This window comes from Marmota marmota, unplaced genomic scaffold, assembly GCF_001458135.2.
Source record: "Marmota marmota marmota unplaced genomic scaffold, marMar, whole genome shotgun sequence".
Taxonomy (NCBI): Eukaryota; Metazoa; Chordata; class Mammalia; order Rodentia; family Sciuridae; genus Marmota; species Marmota marmota.
This window is the reverse complement of record NW_026000174.1, coordinates 57847232-57854247: the sequence shown is the minus strand read 5'-3', so window position 1 is coordinate 57854247 and position 7016 is coordinate 57847232. Positions and strand designations below refer to the sequence as shown.

At 36.0% G+C, this 7016-nt stretch overlaps 1 pseudogene; it reads right to left on the bottom strand.

Moving 5' to 3' along the window:
* Nucleotides 1–3054: 3054 nt before the first annotated feature.
* On the bottom strand, nucleotides 3055–3984 carry LOC107159021 (annotated as a pseudogene).
* Between the last annotated feature and the right edge of the window lie 3032 nt (nucleotides 3985–7016).

Here is a 7016-nt window from a genome sequence, read left to right as displayed (position 1 = left end):
GAAGAGATGTCCCATGAGGTTAAATGGATGAACTCCAATGCACAAATAAATAGCTTAAAGATAGAAATGTATTAGCCTGGCATGGTGGCTCAGGCCTATAAACCCAGCATTTCTGGAGGCTGAGGCAGGAGGGTCATGAGTTCAAAGCCAGCCTCAGCAAATTGAGGTGCTCAACAACTTAGTGAGACCCTGTCTCCAAATAAAATACAAAATAGAGCAGGGGATCTGGCTCAGTGACTGAGTGCCCGTGAGTTCAATCCCCGGTATGAAAAAAAAAAAAAGAAAAAAGAAAAAAAGGATAAAAGTTTCCATCATTGATTGGGTTTCCCACATTTGCTCTATATGTTTTAATAATCCCTCTTTAAAACATTTGTTATAAGAATAAAAATAAGAAATAAATATTTGTTTTAATTTTATTTATTTATTTATATATATATTTTTTTGGTAATAAAAGTACATCTTCTTACATAGAGGCAAAATGCTTATTGTACACAATAATGAAGTCTTCCCCATATGGGCTGTGATGCTGGTCTTTGCCTTATGCTGCTTAGGGCCTATTCAGGACAGAACAGTCCATTTTATGCTTTTGTTATGCTTTTTGTTATGCTTGAGTTGGGGACCCCCAAAAGATCACCAGATACCAAGATTGATGTAAGCAACAAAGAGGTGTTTATTGAGAGCTAGCTGGGATCTCCCCACGCACATAGCAACTGATCACGATGAGAGGCCCTGAGCCCAGGGTTTGCAGCAGTTTTATACACTCTTGTGGAAGGCAGGAACTTCACATGCATCACAGCATCTCTTAGCAATCATCACACACTGCAGGAAAATCATAAAACAACTCTAAAACATGATTAGCACATTCACTGGTGGCAACAAGTTAGGTAAGGGTGATTTGTTAGTACAAGTTCATTTGAACTGATTGGTTTAAGCCATGAGGGGAGTACTTGCTGAACTACATGGTTTCTCAACATGTTATCAACCACCATAAACTACTGGGAGGGTCATCTGGCATCCCAGGTATTTTCCCTGTCTCTTGCTGATTGGTGCTTGCTAGGGGGTTGCTATGGGTCCTCACCTAGCCTAACTGAGTCAGGGACAACTGGCACTGCAAATCTCTCCTGTTATTTGTAGATAAACAATTCAGCAGGGTGGGAATGTGCCTAGGAGTAATCTGTGGGTCTCTCCAAGGACAAGGGTCATGCCCCCTTCCTTGGACAGGCTTTACTCTGAGGTAAAGGCTGGTTTCTCAAAAATGGAGTCACATCAGTTTCTCACTTTGAATATAGCCCTTGTTGCTCTGCCACTGCAACTTATTTTTAAAATGGATATGCGTCTTTCTCTTCCTCTCTCCCTGCTTCTACCCAATCTCTAGCTCTCCCTAATTTCAGGGACACAAAATTACCTTCTTCCTTATCCTAGACAGAGTTACCTGTCTTTTAGTTCACACTCACCATAGGAATAAGTAATTCAGACATTGTGATGGTACCATATCTGAAAAATGGCTTTCTCCCAAATTAACAAGTTAATTACAATTTCAACAGAAAACACATGAATGTAGCCTTTGAATAACCTCTTTAAAAGCCCCCTGTTTCTGCTGATAGGCAGAATCACAACCTCTAGGACATCATCACAGACTCTAGGACAGGAGTCTCTTGTGTTTCTCCTTTGCTAGCAAAGCAATAAACCTTTTTCCATTTTCTCAGAACCATGTCCTCATTATTGGATTGGCATAGGGGACAAGGACTGAGCTAGCTTTCAGCAAGAAGGAGTCTCAGGATAGAATGCTGTTTTTCTTTTTATATGCTTCATCCATCCTAGAAACTCTCAACAATTTCCATATTATTTAGTGGTTCTTCTGTTTTTTGCTTGAAAATAAATTCCTTGCAATTCCTTACGTGTCTACTAGAGTTTTGTAAAACTTTGATTTTCTCTATAATCCTGACCAATTTTGCTCTGAGTCATGTCATATATTAGATGAATTTGATACAGGGGGACATTTAATTGTCACAAGCAAAAGATTTTACATTTGCCATGCCAAAAACAAAACTGAACACTTCACCCGTTTAGTTCAAGTGATATTACCTGCATGCAGCTCCAAGAGAAAAATTCTCATATAACCTCTAATAAAAACTTAATGAAAACATGTGAGTGTTCTTCCCCACCTACCCCCATGTGTACATGCTCCTGTTTCTGCTCAGGAAAAACATCATCTAAATGTAACTTTTCTGATCAAAGCAGAACATGAGGCAATAAAATAACCTATATGTATCATGCAAGTTTTATGTTATAGGCAGTGTTTTAACCATTCACATGCAACACTCAATAACATGGTAAGTGATGTACAATTATTATACCTCTGTGTTATATAAGATAATGTTGTCCACCATGTTAATGGTTAGTAATCAGATCTGTATCCAGAATGTGTGCCCCCAACCAATATACTACATGATTTAGGAAGAAAGGTACAATTGATGTATATATGACAGGAAGTGCATTAGATCAAAACAATAGGTTTTCATTGGGCACTGTGGAAAAAGCTGAGGAACATGAGAATCTCAAGAACGCTACTGGTTATTATCAGAGTAAAAATGAGTATTTTGGGAAATATTATTCTGTCCCGGATATTTGATAATATTCTCTGAATATAAGAGAGTATTAGTAGAAATTTGGGTTGCTTTAAAATTACTTTTGGAGGCTGGAACTGGCTTCATTGAATATAGTCATCCAGAATACCTGGTGATAAGGACCCTCAATATTCATTGGGGTTGCAAGCTGCCTGTTCTACTCTGCTTCCAGATAACAAAATTAATCACAGAACCAAGAAATAAAAAAGAATAGAGACAATATGTACACACACAAAAAAAGAAAACCTAGAAAAATGTACAGCAGGTATGAGTTTTGCATACATCCAGAGAACAATAAACTTTTTCTCAAATAGGGTCCTACAAACATGCTTGCTAGATAGAAGACAGAGAAGGTTAATGCATTTTGAAGGTTTCAAGGTAGCAGTAACATTTCAATAAGCCATGTGGTGAAATTCAAGGAAGCCTTTCAGTCTGTTTTCGTTACATCCCATGAATCGTCCTCAAAGTTTTGGTTTTGTTTTTTTAATGGTATACTTCGTGTCCAGTTTCTTAGTGTGTAAATCAGAGCATTGAGCATGGAGGCAATGATAGTGTAAAAGAGGACAAATACTTTGTCTTCTGGTAACGTAGTTGCTGGTTGAACATAAATAAACAATAAAGGAGGAAGAAATAGGACAATCACAGTGAAACATGAACTGCAATTAGAGAGGGCTTTGCAGCGATTCTCTGCCAAGTAAGACCTGAAAGTACATAAGCTCACAGCATAAGATATCAGCAGGACCAAAAAAATCACCATGCCCATAAGTCCAGAATTGTTGATGACCAAGAAACCAGTTTTGCTTGTGTCAGTGGAGGCTAGTTTCAGCAAAGGATACACATCACAGAAGTAGTGATCTATTTCATTGGGACCACAGTAGGGTAAGAAGATGGCCAGGAGAAACTGACCAAAGGAGTGGGGGAATCCCCCAGCACAGGAGGCAGCAATCGCAGCATCCAACTTCTGTCTGCTCATGATGAAGGTGTAGTGCAAGGGCTTGCAGTCATAGGCCATCCCTGTGAGAATGAAGAACTTCATGCCCCCAAAGAAGTTCATGGTAAAGAGCTATGTCATGCAGCCAGTGTAGGAAATGGACTTCTTGGTTGACAGTGAGTCCACAATTAGCTTGAGGGTAACAGTGGAGGTGTAGCAAAGATCTGAGAGTGACAGGTATCTCAGGAAGAAATACATGGGCTGGTTGATAAGTGGACTCCAGGTGATGGAGATCATGATTAGCAGGTTTCCAGGCAAAATTACAATGTAACAAAGTAAAGATCATAAAAGGCAGAGAATCTCTATTTCCTTTTTCTGAGAAAGTCCTAAAAGAATAAATTCTGTGATGTTATTCCTATAATCCATGATTCAGAATAAGTTGTAACCACCTGTAATAAGAGGAATAATGAATTATTTAAATACATTTAAATATGTTGATATATCATATCTGCCCTGAAGCAGAGTGTTGGGAGCCACTCTGGACAGAAGCTATGTGCACACACTTAAGTCCTGGGTAAATGGGTACTGAACAGTTATTGCACCCCACAATACATTGGACTTTACGTCCACTCAGATAAGGAAGGTGTGGCTCCAGGAGTGGGCATCACCCTATTAAGTTAAATTACACTCACCTGTTCCTTTGTAATACTACCTCTTTGCCCATTTGGGGATAGAATGTTCCAGGGTACCTCCCCTTTTGTGTCCCCTATATAAGTATAAAGAATTCCAGTGGTTCTCTCTCTCTTTCTATGGACCCTTAAAGTCACAGAGCTGTCCCCGGATTTTGAAAGGGTATTTCTCTGTGTTTGCATGCTTTCTTCATGGTTTTCTTAAGTTATTGAAATTCAGATTTTGTGAACCCAGCATAGGTCACCAGCTCAGATAGCTGGCGAAAGCAGAGTATGCTGGAAATGGTTGAAAAGTTAAAGAAAATGGAAATTCTACTCTTATTTTTTAAGACTTTCCTGCATTGTTTTTTGTCACTTTGTTGAAAATTCTAATTATGACTAAATAACTTATGAAGCTGAGATGAAGACTAGCATTGTAGAATAATGGAGAATGAAACATGTAACTCTTTTATCAGCATGTATTATAAATCATAACTGAATATTATATACCAACAGGCTTGTAAAATTGATACTGTTGATGGGAAAAAAAATCAGAACAGAGATTTGCTTTTGTGTTTATTATTGAGAAAATATCCACCAAATGAAACATTGAATTAAAATTGTAATGGAATTCAAATATTTGAAGTAAAATATGTACAAAATATTTTAAGTAAGAAATTCCCTGCTGTATATCTTGTGTTAAAATATTAAACATAGAAAATTAACAATTTGGGATATTTGGGATCATAAGGAATATATACATGTCTTCTCTTGTGCTTAATTTACAAATGTGTTTAACTTTCAGATCTACTTAATTAATAAGTAAAGAACTATGCTTTACAGGCACCTAAAGCCATAATAAAGAATGGATATTATTTTCATTTTCAAAACACTATAATAATAATCTTATATTTGGCATTCAGTAAAGTACTTAAGGACAATAATAGCAGGTTTAGTTTGGATTTTAGAGTCTTACCTGATGTCTTATCCCCCAGATATAAATTAACTTATTTTACTTGGTGTACATAAGTTGTTCAATTTTTCCTAGTGGGTCATCCTGAATGTGCATGCTCATTTCAGTCCCTACATAACGAGTTTTGGTATATTGGTCTAGCTTTTCTCATGTTCATTGGTTAGTTTTAACTCTTCCTTGTTACTGTTACAAAGTAAGCCATTTCGAGAGTATTAATGTCTCTAGGTTTATAAAAAATTGTTAGGACAAATCGGTAGCTATGATTGGTAGAATTTCAAATGTGATCAATGGACTGAGGAAGAACTATTGAGAAACAATTTTTTGATCATCCATTCAATCCCACCAGTAATTTGCTCTTCAGGTATATAAAACACTGAAATTATTAGCACTAATATATTTACATTTTACTTTCAGTACTATAACACTTTTCCTTTTCAGTAAAGTTCCCATTTGTGTCCATAAAGAGGAACAAATCAATCCCTCCAGAGTATGGCTGTCAATATTTATTATAACAAAATTACCTTTTAGTATTTATTATCCTGAATAATCAAGATGGGGCTCTTATTGTATTCAATTAAGATATTTAAATAGTTTATGTATTGCACTTTAGGTTTTTAAAATTAATACAAAAAGTTTAAAATAATTATTCTTGCTCTACCTTCTCCCCAAAGTTACATCTTCTCATTTAGTAAAAAATAACTGTAAGTTTGATTTTTTCATTTCAGTAGAGTCTATTTTTCACATGTCTTGTGCTGCATGAATTTGACCAATTCACTTTTTCTCAGGACTTTGCCTTGACCTTAGGGTAATATTCTGTCTGACTTAACTCTCTGTACCTCTCATAGAGTCTTTATCAAGTAGCACACAAAAGGGTGCTTTAAAACACAGGCAAATGACATTATGCTAACCGTGAGTTTTCAGGCCAAAACTGGAAAATAAATAGAACAACAACAACAAAAAAAATACCCCACAACTAAGTAAAAATTTTCTATAATGCAGATTATTGTTTTTGATATTTAAGACAAAACACAAAATTAGTTAAAAGTGACAGTCACATAAATGTATTCAACCCAGTTTATTAGAAAGCAGAGGATGTTAAAAGGTACTAGCATCTAATTAAAATCAATCTTACACAAACTCTATATGTTTCATGAGTCCAAAACTTTAATTGGTGCTATGGGATTACTTGGAAGTATTATATTCTCTATTCTCAGTTACTCTACAGATAGCTAAAAATATAAAACTCTCATATTCTATAAGAATAGTTTCACATTTTCATATTTTAAAACATCTACTGTCATATCATCATGAGATACTCTTCAAAATATTGGATCATTTGGGTAACCATACCAATTTTACTCTCTACATCTGACTGTATTACTTCTTTTTTCAGTGATTTTTGAATATGTTCCAGCTATTTTGTGTGCTTCAATTAAACAATAAATACATGTTAAGTATTAAAGTGGATCATTAATAAGAAAATGTGGCATGTATACATAAGGAGTTTTACTCTGTTATAACGAAGAATGAAATTATGGCATTACCACTAAGTAGGTGAAACTGGGGAGCATCATGCTAAGTGATGTAAGTTAGACTCAAAAGTCCAGGGTTGACCATTCTCTCTCATATGCAGAAGTTAGAGCAAAGTAAGGGGGAGAAAAGATGGGAAACACCATGAAAATGGAAGGGAGATCAGATTTGAGGGGAAGGGGCAAGAACTGAAAAGAGGCGGAACATTGGAAAGAAGTGGACCAAATTACACTCTGTGCATGTGAGAATCCTATCTCTATGTAGTCCTAAGTAACAATTTATAAAAT